This window comes from Polypterus senegalus, chromosome 1, assembly GCF_016835505.1.
Source record: "Polypterus senegalus isolate Bchr_013 chromosome 1, ASM1683550v1, whole genome shotgun sequence".
NCBI lineage: Eukaryota > Metazoa > Chordata > Cladistia > Polypteriformes > Polypteridae > Polypterus > Polypterus senegalus.
Genome location: NC_053154.1, coordinates 337,373,952 through 337,390,529, shown reverse-complemented (window position 1 = coordinate 337,390,529; position 16,578 = coordinate 337,373,952). Strand labels below are relative to the sequence as shown.

General features: G+C 42.8%; 1 protein-coding gene across 2 annotated transcripts in view; it reads right to left on the bottom strand.

The window, feature by feature from the left end:
* The window catches only part of ext2 (exostosin glycosyltransferase 2), a 287,961-nt gene extending 274,729 nt beyond the window's left edge, over nucleotides 1-13,232 (bottom strand). Inside the window, exon 1 of one of the 2 annotated variants that reach the window (XM_039739082.1) lies at nucleotides 13,048-13,232. The gene's annotated coding sequence lies outside the window, so the exon portion shown is untranslated. Of the gene's footprint in view, nucleotides 1-7,710; nucleotides 7,795-13,047 lie in introns of those variants that run through there. The other variant, XM_039739091.1, reaches the window with a different exon arrangement.
* Between the last annotated feature and the right edge of the window lie 3,346 nt (nucleotides 13,233-16,578).

Below are 16,578 nucleotides of genomic sequence, written 5' to 3'. Positions count from 1 at the left end.
CTGTGAGATCTGAGACAAGATTACTGTTCACATGGCCGACTGTACGTTACATGCTCAAGAGTAAGCTCAGCGCACAGCTTGGTCAGATTACAACCGGAGGGCCGAACTGACAACGTGGTATACAAAGAGATCCTTAACAAATAATTATTAGTATATTTTCCCTCAGTTTAAAAAAGTTTAATTTTCTTCTTAATAAGAATTTTAAGGCAGTACTTTGCCGCTGCAAAGCGCAGGTATTTTGCTAGTCTGTATAATATAATAAACATATTTTGATGCATTTCATCTTAAAAATGATATCGTCATCATATGTAAATACACTCTTTATAAAGTGGCTCACGTTGTGCAATATTATAACTGTACTGCAAGTTTACAGTGAGGTAACTGTAGTAATAAGTACAGACAGTTCTACAAGGAGCAGTTGATGGACTAATTGAGTGCGTTTAGAGTTCTTGGGATGAAACTCTTTCTGAACCGCGAGGTCCGTACAGTAAAGATTTTGAAGCGTTTGTCGTGGGAGAAGCAGTTCAAATAGGAAGCATGGCTGAGGAAGCTTGATGCTGTATACCGATAATTCTCTTTCCAATCAGCTGCTCCGAGTGATGCAGTGAGAGTATTATGAAAAAAGGAAAGAACATCATGTCACCATAAACCAGCCACGACCAGCTGCTCCTTGCAAGATTTTTCTGACAGAGGAGTCAAAAGAATAATCAGAAGAGCTGCCCAAGAAGCCAAGGACCACTGGCGGAGGGCTTCAGAAAGACCAGAAATTAGCAGGTCCAATTGTTTCAAAGAAAACAAGAAGTAGTGCACTCCACCGCCATAGTATCTGTGCACACAACTCACCGCGCAGGACTCCACTGCTGAAGAAAAAGCACAATGAAGGTCATTTAAGGTTTGCTGCACACCATTTGGACAAGCTATTGAAATACTGGGAGAGTAGAGTCTGGTCAGATGAGACCAAAATGGAAGTCTTTGGATGACATTGCACACGCCATGTTTGGAGGAGGAATGGCACTGAACATCACCCCAAAAACACCCCCAAAATACTGGCAGACTTCATATAACTGAAGGAAGGATGAATGGAGAAACGTACTGGGACATTGTTGCTAAGAATCTGCTGCCATCTACCAGGATGCTGAAGATGAAACGAGGGGGGATATTTCAGCAAGACAAGGATCCCAAACACACAGCCAAGGAAACTCTCAATTGGTTTTAGAGAATAAAGAAAAGCTGCTAAATGGCCCAAGTCAATCACCCGACATGAATCCATTTGAAAATCTTTGGAAAGAACCCCCCAGAAATTTCAAGATTTGGAAGAATGGGCCCAAAATCACACCTGAGCAATGCGGACTTGGATTTGTTTCATTTCTTTGTTCTCCACCTCTGGTGTAAATTTCATGGTTCCATTAGAAATATATTTACTGAGAAAAACGTTGAAGCGCTCATCTTGTTTTCCGCTGTATACAGCTGCTATTTGCTGATTTCTTATTCTTTTGCATGTTTGTCCAACAAATGCTTTTCTACTACATGGCCCTGTGTGAAAAAGTAAATGAATTTCCACCTGAGTTCAATTTCCGAGCCCCCAGGCCTTTACTGCCACACCTGTTTCAATACTTATTGCCTGCTTCATTCATGCACAAGATTTCAGGAACAAATGAGAACAGAAGTATTGAGATCATATAATTATATGGACTTGGATTTGTTGGTGAACCTTCCCATTTCTTCCGAGAGGTCACAAAGACCCCAGGACAACGTCTAAAGTGCAGGCCTCACTTGCCTCAATTAAGGTCATGTTCACGACTCCACCATAAGAAAGAGACTGGGCAAAAACGGCCTGCATGGCAGATTTCCAAGACGCAACCACTGTTAAGCAAAAAGAACATTAGGGCTCGTCTCAATTTTGCTAAGAAACATTCAATGATTGCCAAGACTTTTGGGAAAATACCTTGTTGATGAGACAAAAGTTGAACTTTTTGGAAGGCAAATGTCCCGTTACATCTGGCGTAAAAGGAACACAGCATTTCAGAAAAGAACATCATACCAACAGTAAAATATGGTGGTGGTAGTGTGATGGTCTGGGGTTGTTGTGCTGCTTCAGGACCTGGAAGGCTTGCTGTGATAGATGGAACCATGAATTCTACTGTCTACCAAAAATCCTGAAGGAGAATGTCCGCCATCTGTTTGTCAACTCAAGCTGAAGCGATCTTGGGTGCTGCAACAGGACAATGACCCAAAACACAGCAGCAAATCCACCTCTGAATGGCTGAAGAAAAACAAAATGAAGACTTTGGAGTGGCCTAGTCAAAGTCCTGACCTGAATCCAATTGAGATGCTATGGCATGACCTTAAAAAGGCGCTTCATGCTAGAAAACCCTCAAATAAAGTGAGTGGGCCAAAATTCCTCCAGAGCGCTGTATTGCAGTTATTGCTGCTAAGGGTGGCCCAACCAGTTATTAGGTTCAGGGGGTAAATTACTTTTTCACACAGGGCCATGTATGTTTGGATTTTTTTTTCTCCCTAAATAATAAAACCATCATTTAAAACTGCATTTTGTGTTCACTTGTGTTATATTTGACTAATGGTTAAATGTGTTTGATGATCAGAAACATTTTGTGTGGCAAACATGCAAAAGAATAAGAAATCAGGAAGGGGGCAAATAGTTTTTCACACCACTGTATATGTGTCTAGCCATGCGGTGGGCTGGCGCTCTGCCCGGGGGTTTGTTTCCTGCCATACACCCTGTGTTGGCTGGGATTGGCTCCAGCAGACCCCCGCAACCCTGTAGTTAGGATATAGCGGGTTAGATAATGGATGGATATATGCGTCTATATGATGCCGATTGTCAATCTTTAAGGTGTTTTCAAATTACAGTATGACCTTGAAATTCGAGTTGAATTCATTCCGTGACCGAGCTCGTATCTCAAATCAATTTTCCCCATTGACATTAATTGAAATGAGATTAATTCGTGCCAGCCCCCAAAAAAACACCCCAATTTTTTGTTAAATATGTTTTCAACATAAGAAAAATGTATTTACAATGAACAAATATTGTATACAAACAAATTAAAACCTAATACATAAAAGATAATCTAAAGAAATAAGCAGATGTTGGCGGAGCCGATTAGCGTATTGTAATGTGTTTTAATTTCACTTCACTTTTGCTTAACTAGTTTTTTTCTTTTTTGCCACGCTTTCGTCACTTTCATTCTTAGGGCATTTCAATAGAAACCTGTCCAAGGAGCTTTGTTTCTTCCTCCACTTTAGAATGTTTCTGAAATGAGATAGACAAGTGTCATTAAATAGCTCCACTGCACGACCAGTTTCAACTTTTTCAGGGTTTCTTTTCTTTAAAGTTCAAAACTTTTTCCCACATTGCCAACACTTCCTTTATCTCACTTGAAGAGATAACCTCTTATCTACGCCTCTGGCTCCTCTGCGATACCGATCTCCTGCAGAACCTCCATATGTTGCAGCGTCTGTAGTTCCATCAGTTCCTCCGTCGTCAGTTCTTCAGAATGTGCGGCGACAAGCTCTTTGATGGCTCTTATTTCGAATTTTGTCTCGTAACTCAAGGCAAAAATCTGACCTAGTGACGGCTTGTATCTCAAAAAACTCGTATGTTGAGGCACTCATATCTCAAGGTACCACTGTTTATCAAGAAATACTGAATATTACATTTTGGGTCAAGATAACCCACCATATAAATTTAAATCCTCACCACCCAATTCTAACGGGTATCACTGACCATTTGTGCACTGCAACTGGCTTGTGTCCTGCAGGACAGAAGTGTGGTGTTGCATACAAGGCTGCCAACCCGGTGCTCGGCCCTGAATTACTGTGTGGGCCAATTTACCTGGTGGGTGGTAGACATTTTGAAACAATCATGCTCAATCTATGAATGTAAACTGCTCAAAAAAATTAAAGGAACACTTTGAAAACACATCAGATCTCAATGGGAAATAGAAATCCTCCTGGATATGTATACTGATATAGACTGGGTAATGTGTTAGGAACGAAAGGATGCCACATCGTTTGATGGAAATGAAAATGATCAACCTACAGAGCCCTGAATTCAAAGACGCCCCAAAAATCAGAGTGAAAAAATGATGTGGCAGGCTAGTCCATTTTGCCAAAATTTAATTGCAGCAACTCCAAATTGTACGCAGCACTTTGTATGGCCCCTGTGTTCTTGTATACATGCCTGACAACATCGGTGCATGCTTCTAATGAGATGACAGATGGTGATGTGGGGGATCTCCTCCCAGATCTGGACCAGGGCATCACTGAGCTCCTGGACAGTCTGAGGTGCAACCTGGTGGCATTGGATGGACCAAAACATAATGTCCCAGAGGTGTTCTATTGGATTTAGGTCAGGAAAGTGTGGTGGCCAGTCAATGGTATCAATTCCTTCATCCTCCAGGAACTGCCTGCATACTCTCACCACATGAGGCCAGGAATTGTCGTGCACCAGGAGCCACTGTACCAGCATAGGGTCTGACAATGGGTCCAAGGATTTCATCCTGATACCTAATGGCAGCCAAGGTGCCTTTGTCAAGCCTGTAGCGGTCTGTGTGACCCTCCATGGATATGCCTCCCCAGACAATCATTAACCCACCACCAAACTGCTCATGCTGAATGATGTTACAGGCAGCATAATGTTCTCCATGGCTTCTCCAGACCCTTTCACTTCTGTCACGTGCTCAGGGTGAACCTGCTCTCATCTGTAAAAGCACAGGGCACCAGTGGTGCATCTGCCAATTCTGGTATTCTATGGCAAATGCCAATCGAGCTGCATGCTGCTGGGCAGTGAGCTCAGGGCCCATTAGAGGACATGGGGCCCTTGGGTCACCCTCATGAAGTCTTTCTGGTTGTTTGGTCAGAGACATTCACACCAGTGGCCTGCTGGAGGTCATTTTGTAGGGCTCTGGCAGTGCTCATCCTGTTCCTCCTTGCCCAAAGGAGCAGATACTGGTCCTGCTGATGGGTTATGGACCTTCTATGGCCCTCTCCAGCTCTCCTAGAGTAACTGCTTGTCTCCTAGAATCTCCTCCATGCCCTTGAGACTGTGCAGGGAGACACAGCAAACCTTCTGGCAATGACACGTATTGATGTGCCATCCTGGAGAAGTTGGACTACCTGTGCAACCTCTGTAGGGTCCAGGTATCGCCTCATGCTACCAGTAGTGACACTGACTGTAGCCAAATGCAAAACTAGTGAAGAAACAGTCAGAAAAGATGAGGAGGGAAAAATGTCAGTGGCCTCCACCTGTTAAACCATTCCTGTTTTGGGGGTCATCTCATTGTTGCCCCTCTAGTGCATCTGTTGTTAATTTCATTAACACCACAGCAGCTGAAACTGATTAACAACCCCCTCTGCTACTTAACTGACCAGATTAATATCCCATAAGTTTCATTGACTTTATGCTATACTCTGATTAAAAAGTGTTCCTTTAATTCTTTTGAGCAGTATATTTAGACAATGCACAGAGAGCTTACTCTGAAAGGTGCTAAATTAACAAGCTCTGGCAGGCAGAGCCATAAGCGAGGAAAATAAAATGACAGAAGGTAAATATACTGTGGATTCAGAAAGACCCCCTTAACTTTGTGCACACTTTATCATAGTGTGAATTTAATTCGAAATGGATGAATTTGTCATATTTCCCTACCAATCTACACTTACTAAATGTTCAATTTTGCATTATTACTTTGTATACTGTTGAAAGTAATTCTTCTTCTTTGTATTGATCTTGAGTATGTGGTTATGCAATAACATTGGCTGTCACATGTTGCATCTTTGTTCATCTATCGCAGGGGTACCCAATGTGTCGACCGCAAAGGTAGTGCAGGTTGATCACATTACATTTAAAAAAATATCTTATATCCTCCCTATGGCATTTGTCACTTGATTGACATACAGGCCAGTCTTCTAACACACTGGTCATCCCGCATGCCCGATCAAAAGCGCGAGCTACTGCAAAACTCCCGGCTCTGATCTAGTTAGCCTTCCAATTTATATCAACTAAAGAAGGGATTAAAAAAACAAAAATTGTTTGGGGAGGGTATGGGCTGGACGTGGAATTGGAGGATTTTTTTCTCACAACGTCACAATCGAAGTGTGTTTCTCTGACATCCGAGGTTCGATCCCCGATGAGGGGGGCAGTAGAGTGTGTACGACTGATGAGCCCAAAATAGGGCAAAACACATGTAGGGTACTCTTTGCATTATTTGACAGTTAACTATGTAGCATTCTATGACCTGCTTCTCGCAACTGAGAGGGCACCCGTGGTGGATGTTTGCCGACTTGCAGACCAACCACCACGTTACCTGGTACGTAACCACCCATACAATAAGATTCTGATTCAGACTTTGAATGATTGATAGATTAGATAGATTAGATAGATATAGCATTTTTAATGTAGGTAGATCATTTCGACCTGGTCATTTTAAAAGTAGCTCGCAAGCCGAAAAAGTGTGGGCACCCCTGATCTATTGGATCTCTGGAACAACGTCTTCCGTTTCTGGACTTTACTGCTACAAACACATTTCCCTCTGGGATGATAAGTCTACCTAAACCTAAAACTCCACAAATGACAAAGTGATAACATGTCTTCGGATAGGTTTGCAAATTTATTAAAAATCAAAAACTGAAATCTTACTCCCGTAAGTATTTAGACCCTTTATTCAGCACTTTGTGCAATTCCAGCTTTGAGTCTTCTTGGTTAAAGTTGATTTATACTTCTGTGTTGCCTGCAACAACGCCTGATGTGCACCTCTTCAAAAAATGTGGCTATGCCATGAGTCAATAGACCTACAACGACTCTGATTGGCCAGTCTGGTTTACTACATATTTCCTGAAACGACTTCTATTAGTCTTCAGGTTTGGAGTTCAGCAAATGTATGAAAAGGTGAAGGACAAATAACTAAGAAAATGTGTAGCAAGAGGAGCGGTGATCCTGGAAGATAAAAACTACCTGCACTTTAATAGCTCATTCACTTTTCTGGAGTGCTACAAGTGCTGCCAACTAGTGTTCAGGCTGGGTGCAATGCAGAAGTATAAACTGCTTTCTACACCGTAGCCTACGCACACAGCTACAGCGTACACTCAACACAGAAGTACAAATTAGCCCAAGGTCTCTACAAGCTTTGCACACGTGGATTTGGGGAATTTATCAGATTCTTCCTGGCAGATCCTCTGAAGCTCCACCAGACTGAACAGGAAGTGTCTATAAACTGCCATATTCAGGTCTCTCCACAGATGTTCTATGAGGATCAAGCTTGGGCTGGGCCACTCAGCGATAATCAGAGGCTTTGTAGCCAAAGATCTGAAATGTGCTACTGTAATCTAGCGGGTTTATTCCATAGTACCTTATTTTACTCAAAATGGTTAACTGCGGTCATGAGTAGATACACCTGAAGCCATACAAACCAGCTGACAGGGAGAAAGCTTTACTGCCATGTAAGCAACAATGTGTTCACATCTCATGTATCCTTTGGCCAGACAGTCAGTTTTTGGTCAACAGTTACTGGGTACTATTTCCATTTAGCCGATTCCAGCAAAAGAATGTACCCCTTGGTTGGCAAGTGAATGTTCTTATTTAGGAACCAAAGAGCGATAAAAAAATAAAAGCCTTGACATTAAACGGCAAAATAGTCCAGTGAAAATGGCAAGAAAACGGCAATTAACAAATGAAATGAGAAAGAGTATTATTACCCTAAGCAGTGTAGGCCTCTCATTGACAGAAACTGCAAAATCCAAGTATCGTCGAGTCCAGTGGTGTCCTACACAATCCAAAGACAATTGGAAACTGGAAGAAACTGTGACAGGAAGAGAGCCAAAGTCACAAGTCAATCAGAAGACAAGTTTCTGAGGGTCAGCAGCTTGTGTGATCACAGGCACCTCACAGCACAACAGCTTCAAGCACAGCTTAACAGTGCAGGTCGACAAAAGTAAGGGGCAGTTTGTACTGAGAAGAGGAGACTTTGTGTGCAGGTTTCACAGGGCGCATGACAATAAAAAAAGTCATTTCAAAACAGGGCCTTGAAATAGCAGCTGTGGACTACTGCAGACTGGAAGAAAGTCTTATAGACCGATGAATCACAATTTGAAATCTTTAGTTCATCACGCAGGGTGTTTGTATGTTGAGCTGGTGAAAGGGTGGTTCCTCATTGTGGGACACCAGCTGTCAAACATGGAGGAGGAGAAGGAAGTGTGATGGACTGCGGTTCTTTAGCTGAGCACAAATAGTGACTTGCAAAGTGTGACTGGCACTCTGAATCAAAATGCTTACCACAGTTAGGCTGTTAAATCAGCAAAAGGTGCAGGCTGTGAATACAATTTTGTACACTTAATGATTCCTTATTACTTCAAATATTAAGATATTAAACTATGTACATTTCAATAAAAATGAAGTTATCCTAAAACTTTTGACCAGTACTAAAAGTATCTATCTTTATATTACATCTATATATCTCTAAATATCTCTGTATATATACAGTCATATGAAAAGGTTTGAGAGCCCCTCTCAGCCTGCATAATAATTGACTCTCAACAAAAAAAGAGAACAGTGGCAAATCTTTCATTTCCTAGGAACATCCGAGTACTGGGGTGTTTTCCAAACAAAGATTTTTAGTGAAGCAGTATTTCGTTGTATGAAATTAAATCCATCCATCCATTATCCCACCCGCTATATCCTAACTACAGGGTCACGGGGGTCTGCTGGAGCCAATCCCAGCCAACACAGGGCGCAAGGCAGGAAACAAACCCCAGGCAGGGCACACACACATCAAGCACACACTAGGGACAATTTAGAATCGCCAATGCACCTAACCTGCATGTCTTTGGACTGTGGGAGGAAACCCACGCAGACACGGGAAGAACATGCAAACTCAATGCAGGGAGGACACGGAAAGCGAACCCAGATGGGTCTCCTTACTGCGAGGCAGCAGCGCTAGCACCGTGCCACCTTGAAATTAAATCAAATGTGAAAAACTGGCTGTGCAAAAATGTGGGTCCCCTTGTAATTTTGCTGATTTGAATGCCTATCACTACGCAATGCTGATTACCTTGCAACACTAAATTGCTTGGATTAGCTCGTTAAGCCTTGAACTTCATACACAGGTGTGTCTGATCATGAGAAAAGTTATTTAAGGTGGTCAGCTGCAAGTTGTGCTTCCTTCCCTTTGACTCTCCTCTGAAGAGTGACAGATAGCATGGGATCCTCAAAGCAACTCTCAAAAGACCTGAAAACAAAGATTGTTGAGTCTCCTGGTTTAGGGGAAGGCTACAAAAAGCCATCTCAGAGGTTTAAACTGTCAGTTTCAACTGTAAGGAATGGAATCAGGAAATGGAAGGCCACAGGCACAGTTGCTGTTAAACCAACACAGCAGGTCTGGCAGGCCAAGAAAAACACAGGAGCGGCATATGAGCAGGATTGTGAGAATGGTGACAGACAATCCACAGATCACCTCCAAAGACCTGCAAGAACATCTCGCTGCAGATGGTGTATCTGTACATCGTTCTACAATTCAGCGCAATCTGCACAAAGAACATCTGTATGGCAGGTTGATGAGAAAGAAGCCCTTTCTGCACTCACGCCACAAACAGAGTCGCTTGTTGTATGCCAATGCTCATTTAGACAAGCCAGAGTCATTTTGGAACAAAGTGCTTTGGACTGATGAGACAAAAATGGGAGTTATTTGGAGATAACAAAAAGCGCTTTGCATGGCAGAAGAACAACACCACATTCTGAGGAAAACACCTGCTACCTCCTGTCAAATTTGGTGGAGGTCCCATAATGCTGTGGGGCTGTGTGGCTAGTTCAGGGAATGGGGCCCTTGTTAAAGTTGAGGGTCAGAGGAATTCAACTCAATATCAACAAGTTCTTCAGGATAATGTTCAAGCATCAGTCACAAAGTTGAAGTTACGCAGGGGTTAGATATTCCAACAAGACAATGACCCAAAACACAGTTGGAAATCTACAAAGGCATTCATGCAGAGGGAGAAGTTCAATGTTCTGGAATGGCCGTCACAGTCCCCTGACTTGAATATCATCGAAAATCTATGAAACGATTTGAACCAGGCAGTCCATGCTTGGCAGCCATCAAATGGAACTGAACTGGAGAGATTTTGTATGAAGAATGGTCAGAAATACCTCCATCCAGAATCCAGACACTCATCAAAAGCTATAGGAGGACAGCGTCGAGAGGCTCAAAGGAGGCTCAACTAAGTATTGATGTCATATCTCTATTGGGGTGCCCAAATTAATGCACATGTCTAATTGTGTTATGATGCATATTGCAGATTTTCTGTTAATCCAATAAACTTAATTTCATTTCTGTAATCCTACTGTCTCCATAAGGCATGTCGTATATTAAAAGGAAGTTGGTACTTTGAATGCTCAGCCAATGAGAAACAAAAATACAAAGAATTAAGAAGGGTTCCCAAACTTTTTCATATGACTGTATATTTTATACAATTATTTATTGTATTACTATACAATTGATTGATTTTGCAACTTCTCTCGTCACGCTAAGTATCATAGTTCACTTGCGGCAACAATTTATTCACACAAATCCGAGAGACAGGCTACAGGCTAATGAGAGGAGGCGGCGGGACCTCAGGAGTAGAGAGCCAGGCGGGGCACACCTGACCGACCGACCTACCTACCTACCTACCCTTGACTCACTCACTCACTCACGTGCCAGCCTCTGTTCAAGTCGCCCTACCTGTCGCCACATGTTGGAGTGCACCTTGCCTCCGCTTAGCTAGCGATACCTGTTTGTTCAGCAGACATTATCATCTACAGATTGTTAAAGAGTGACGTTTGACGTTTTTGAGGGAGAGATCAGAACCCCATGAGTTTTAGACGGTAGCTGCTCACTGCCAGAGATATCACGGCCACGTGATTTCTCCCCACGCGGAGGACGCTCTCCCGTCAGAGCTGAAAACAATCAGATACAGTGCCAACATTTGACATTGAAGCATACCTACTTTCTGCATGGCCAGAATAATTTTTTTTTTCTTTTTTTAATTGATTTTTAAAGTTTGTCCTGTTTCAATACTAATATATGTGTATATATAAAATCTTTGGTTTAATAAAAGCTTCAGTCTCTACGGAACACATTCTCAGGGAGTGTATGTCCCTATTGGATTCAGACTCATCCCAGCATTGTCTTGGCTGTAAGCTCCAGGTCAATGTTTTGACGACAGGTGACCCGTCACCCCTGTCTGTGCTGACAAGCACTCTGGAACAGGACTTTCTTCACAAACCACTCGATATTTGACTTCACTCATTATTTCCTCAACTCTGACCAGCCCTTCTGTCCCTGCTACCACCACTATTCTTCACCATGGAGATGGTATTAGGCAGGTCTTCACCAGACATAATACTCTGAGTTCTGGCCAAAGAGTTAACTTTGTGTGTCAGCAGAGAATCTCTCTCTTCCTACTCTCAGAGTCCTTTAAACACCATCACATATATGCCTTTTAGTCAAGAGTGGCTTCCTTCTGGCCACTTTAACATAAACACCTGATTGATGGGAGTGCTGCTCAGATGTTTGTCCTTTCAACAACTTCTCAAATCTCAGAGCTGAAGATGTCTTCAGTTCAGTTAGAGTGCCCACTGGCATCTTGGTCACCTCCCTGCCCCATTACTCAGTTTGGCTGGACAGCCAACTCTAGGAAGGGCCTCAAATTACTTCACTTTCAAAATTCTTGAAGCCAGTTGCTCCTGGGAACACTCAAATCATTAGTGCCCTGATCTATGCCTCACCATAATTTGATCCCGCAGCTCTGCACAGAGTTCCTTGCACTTCGTGGCTTGGTTGTTGCTCTGGCGTGCAGTGTGAATTGTGGGACCCTCTGTGCATGGGTACAAGTGTGCCTTTCTCAATGACGTCCAATCGATTCAATGTACCACATGTGGACTTCAATTAGGGTTTAGAAACATTTCAAGGAGAAACAAAGCAAGCAGGACCACCTGAGCACAATTTAGCGTGCCATGGCAAAAGGTCTGAACACTAGAAATGAAGGAATTCAGTTTTAAATTTGCCAACCTTTCTTAAAACCTGAGTTTGCTTTGTCGTTCTGGAGGTACTGATAGATAGAACTTTATTTGCCCCCAAGTGTAAAATTTGGCTTTATAAAGAAACTCATTAAATAAACAAACACACACACTGTGGTCAGACCAGGATGACTAAAAAGAAAAACCTCTGACTTGGCAGTCCCAGTAAAACGCCATACAAGCGTTTCTTCTGCTTAATAATTTGAGGGCTCAAAGCCCTCATTACTCACGTGTCACCGAGAGAATGTACAACATTGTTCATAATGACACTCCGTTATTGTTATGATGGATAATTGAGTGTGGATGGAAGAAGGAAAATGGCAAATGTATCCATTTAAAATAAAAGCAATACAGTGAGCAGAAAGTGAATGGGTCTAAATAAATCCACTGAATTTAAAAGGTCGTGTTCGAAGAGAAATGGGATGAAACTCACTCTAGTAACTCATCAAGCGCACCAAGGATCTCACGGCGAGTTAAATGATCTGGCAAAAGGGACAGACGTGTTCAAACAACCGAAAGTGGGATGGAGCTCACTGTGGAAGGCGCTATAATATTAAACAACACTCGGGGCCCTACGTGATGGAGATGAAGTCGCAAATTCCACCAGTGACTGCGTTAGAAAGATGAGGAAGCAGGCGCCCTTAAACACAGAGCGGCTCACAAAACAGCCGGCAGCTCCTGTTCGAACATTTCACAACTTAACCATAGCAGAGCCTCTCTGGGAGAGTGCAGGGCAGACAAAAGGGGCACAGGAGCCGAAAATGACATTAAAGAACCGAACTGATCATACCGTGAGAGCACTGCAGGCAAAACTACAAGACAGTAAAATGAAGTAATATCGATACCCGCAGACGTAATCCACTGTAAAACAATACATACAGGCATAAAGTCGAGGGGGAAGGAGAAACGAAAAAGGCAAGAAAATGAAAACACAACAGCTAAAGTAGAATCCAACAAATAAGTGACAGCAAAAATATTGAACTGACCTTCAAGGCTCCCGAGCGCCGCTGAACCGCTCTCCTGTGCGCTAATTCATGTCTCGCGCACTTTATCTCAAAATTGTCCCCAAAAAAAGAACACGCCTGTGAAGAGAGACGACTTTAACACAAACAGACTGAAGTATCCGAATAGCGAGATGTAGACTCGTTGACCCGGAAGTTTACTCCTGTACCGTAGGGTGCTGACGTAAAAACACGCCTGTCAGGTGATGGCGACAGCGGCCTCTACTGGCAAGGATATGTAATTGTTTAATTTAAAGGTGGCAATCGTTTGATCTTTTAAAAATAGATAGATAGATAGATAGATGTGAAAGACACTACAGTATATGATAGATAGATAGATGTGAAAGGCACTATATTATAGATAGATAGATAGATAGATAGATAGATAGATGTGAAAGGCACTATATAATAAATAGATTCTATATTATATTGAAGACTAGCAAAATACCCGCGCTTCGCAGTGGAGAAGTAGTGTGTTAAAGAAGTAATGAAAAAGAAAAGGAAACATTTTGAAAATAACGTGACATGATTGTCAATGTAATTGTTTTGTCATTGCTGTGAGTGATGAGTGTTGCTGTCATATATATATATATATATATATATTGTGAACTGGGACCCGGAAACAGGCAGATGGACATCGAATGTTCACCCACAAACACTGTTTATTTACAATATATTTATTTCAGTGCACTTCCCTGTGCCTCCAGCACCGTTCCCCCAGATGTCCAGGCCTCACAGTCTCTGTGCCTCTTTCTTGTCCGCCTTCCGTCCTCTCTTCAGCTCTGTCCTCTTCCACCCGACATCCACCTTGAATGAAGGGAGACGGCCCTTTTTATACTCTCCCGGATGAGCTCCAGGTGGTTCCCGGCATTCCCCTCTTTGCCACACCCCAGCGTGGCGGAAGTGCCGGCTGTCCTCTTGGCAGCTCTCAAGGTAACCTTCTAAGTCTTCCCTCCAGTACTTCCTGGTGTGGCGGAAGTGCTTAGGCAACAGGTCCCCAAGGCATTGGGGCGCCTCCTGGCAGTGACCACGGGCCACTACAGGGTGGGGCTTCCATGCCCTCAATCTATTGCCCCCAGAGCAACCAGGAAGGCGGCCCCCATGTGATCCAGGGTGGGCCTTGACCCTCTTCTGGTCCCTCACGGCATCCCGGCTGGGTCGTTGCCCCTGGCATCCCTGACAATATATATATATATGTATATATATATATGTACTCAGCAAAAAAAGAAACGTCCTCTGACTTTCAACTGTTTTTACTTTCAGTAAACTTAATGTGTAAATATTTGTATGAACACTAAAAGAGTCAACACCATAAGACATAAACTAAAAATGTTTCACAATGTGTCCCTGAATGAAGGGAGGCTCAAAATCAAAAGTACCAGTCAGTATGTGTTGTGGCCACCAGCTGCTTGAAGTACTGCAGTGCATCTCCTCCTCATGGACTGGACCAGATTTGTCAGTTCTTGCTGTGAGATGTTACTCCACTCTTCCACCAAGGCACCTGCAAGTTTCTGGACATTTCTGGGGGGAATGGCCCTAGCCATCGATCCAAATCGATCCCGCTCCAGGGTACAGGCCTCGGTGTAACGCTCATTCCTTCGAAGATAAACACGAGTCCGTCCATCACCCCTGGTGAGACAAAACCGTGACTCATCAGTGAAGAGCACTTTTTGCCACTCCTGTCTGGTCCAGCGAAGGTGGGTTTGTGCCCATAGGCGGCGTTGTTGCTGGTGATGTCTGGTAAGGGCCTGCCTTACAACAGGCCTACAAGCCCTCAGTCCAGCCTCTCTCAGCCTTTTGCGGACAGTCTGAGCACTGATGGAGGGATTGTGTGTTCCTGGTGTGACTCGGGCAGTTGTTGTGGCCATCCTGTACCTGTCACGCAGGTGTGATATTCGGATGTACCGATCCTGTGCAGGTGTTGTTACACGTGGTCTTCCACTGCGAGGATGATCAGCTGTCCTTCCTGTCTCCCTGTAGCGCTGTCTTAGGCGTCTCACAGTGCGGACATGGCAATTTATTGCCCTAGCCACATCAGCAGTCCTCATGCCTCCCTGCAGCATGCCTAATGCACGTTCACGCAGATGAGCAGGGACCCTGGGCATCTTTCACAGTCGGTAGACAAGTCTCTGTAGTGTCCTGCGTTTTTAGAACTGTGACCTTAAATGTCTACTTTCTGTAAGCTGTTAAGGTCTTCACGACCATTCCACAGGTGCAAGTTAATTAATTGATTATGGTTAGTTGAACATGCATGGAAAACATTGTTTAAACCCTTTACAATGAAGATCAGTAAAGTTATTTGGATTTTTAAAACATTATTGTTGAAATACACAGTCCTGAAAAAGGGACGTTTCTTTTTTTGCTGAGTATATATATATACTGTATATACACATATATATATACACACACATATATACATATATATATATATATACTGTACATATATACACATACATCCACATACTGTATAAATACATACTGTATATATATACATATCTACATATACAAACATACATATGTTCTGTTCTGTGTATTGTATTGTACTGTATTTACCCCCTTTTTTGACACCCACTGCATGCCCATCCTACCTGGAAAGGGTTCTCTCTTTGAACGGCCTTTCCAGAGGTTTCTTCCAGTTTTTTTTCCCCTACAAAGTAATTTTTTCTTGTCTTCTTCGAGAGTCGAGGCTGAGTGGCTGTCAAAAGGCAGAGCCTGTTAAAGCCCATTGCAGCACTTCTTCTGTGATTTTGGGCTCTACAAAAATAAATTGTATTGCATTGTATTGTACAGTCCCAGGTTCAAAAGACGTACTTTTATTTAATAGAACACTTCATAACAGGTTTTGTTCTTGCAAGCACAACTTGGCACAGCACAGACATACAACAACAACAACAACAACAACAACATTTATTTAATTTCCCCTTGGGATTAATAAAGTATCTATCTATCTATCTATCTATCTATCTATCTATCTATCTATCATATAGTGCCTTTCACATCTATCTATCTATCTATCTATCCATAATCCAACCCACTATATCCTAACTACAGGGTCACGGGGGTCTGCTGTAGCCCATCCCACCCAACATAGGGCGTAAGGCAGGAACAAACCCAGGGCAGGGTGCCAGCCCACCACAATAAACCATGTTGTTCTGTAAAATTTTTATCAAAAAAAATGTGCAAAGAGCACTGAACCACAAAAAGTAGTTTTCAGTAAAATCCCTGGTGCGTAGATTCTGTTTGCAGTTTCAACTGGCCGAGCTGCTGTCCGTGTCTGGATGGTGACGCTGAATACTCATCCAAAAAAAATGTAAGTGTTGGTCAAAAAACACCACTTTGAATTTCTTCAATAGACAAAAGGCTTAAAAATGTCTCAGTGCCACAGAATTCTGTCAAGCATTTTTTAAAGAATGCATTTAGTAAACAAAGAACTGTGAAACATTTTGTGTAGCCTATTCAGTCACTCTCTGATCATAGCGTGAAGATTTAACTGTCATGAGACAGACTGGCATGAGA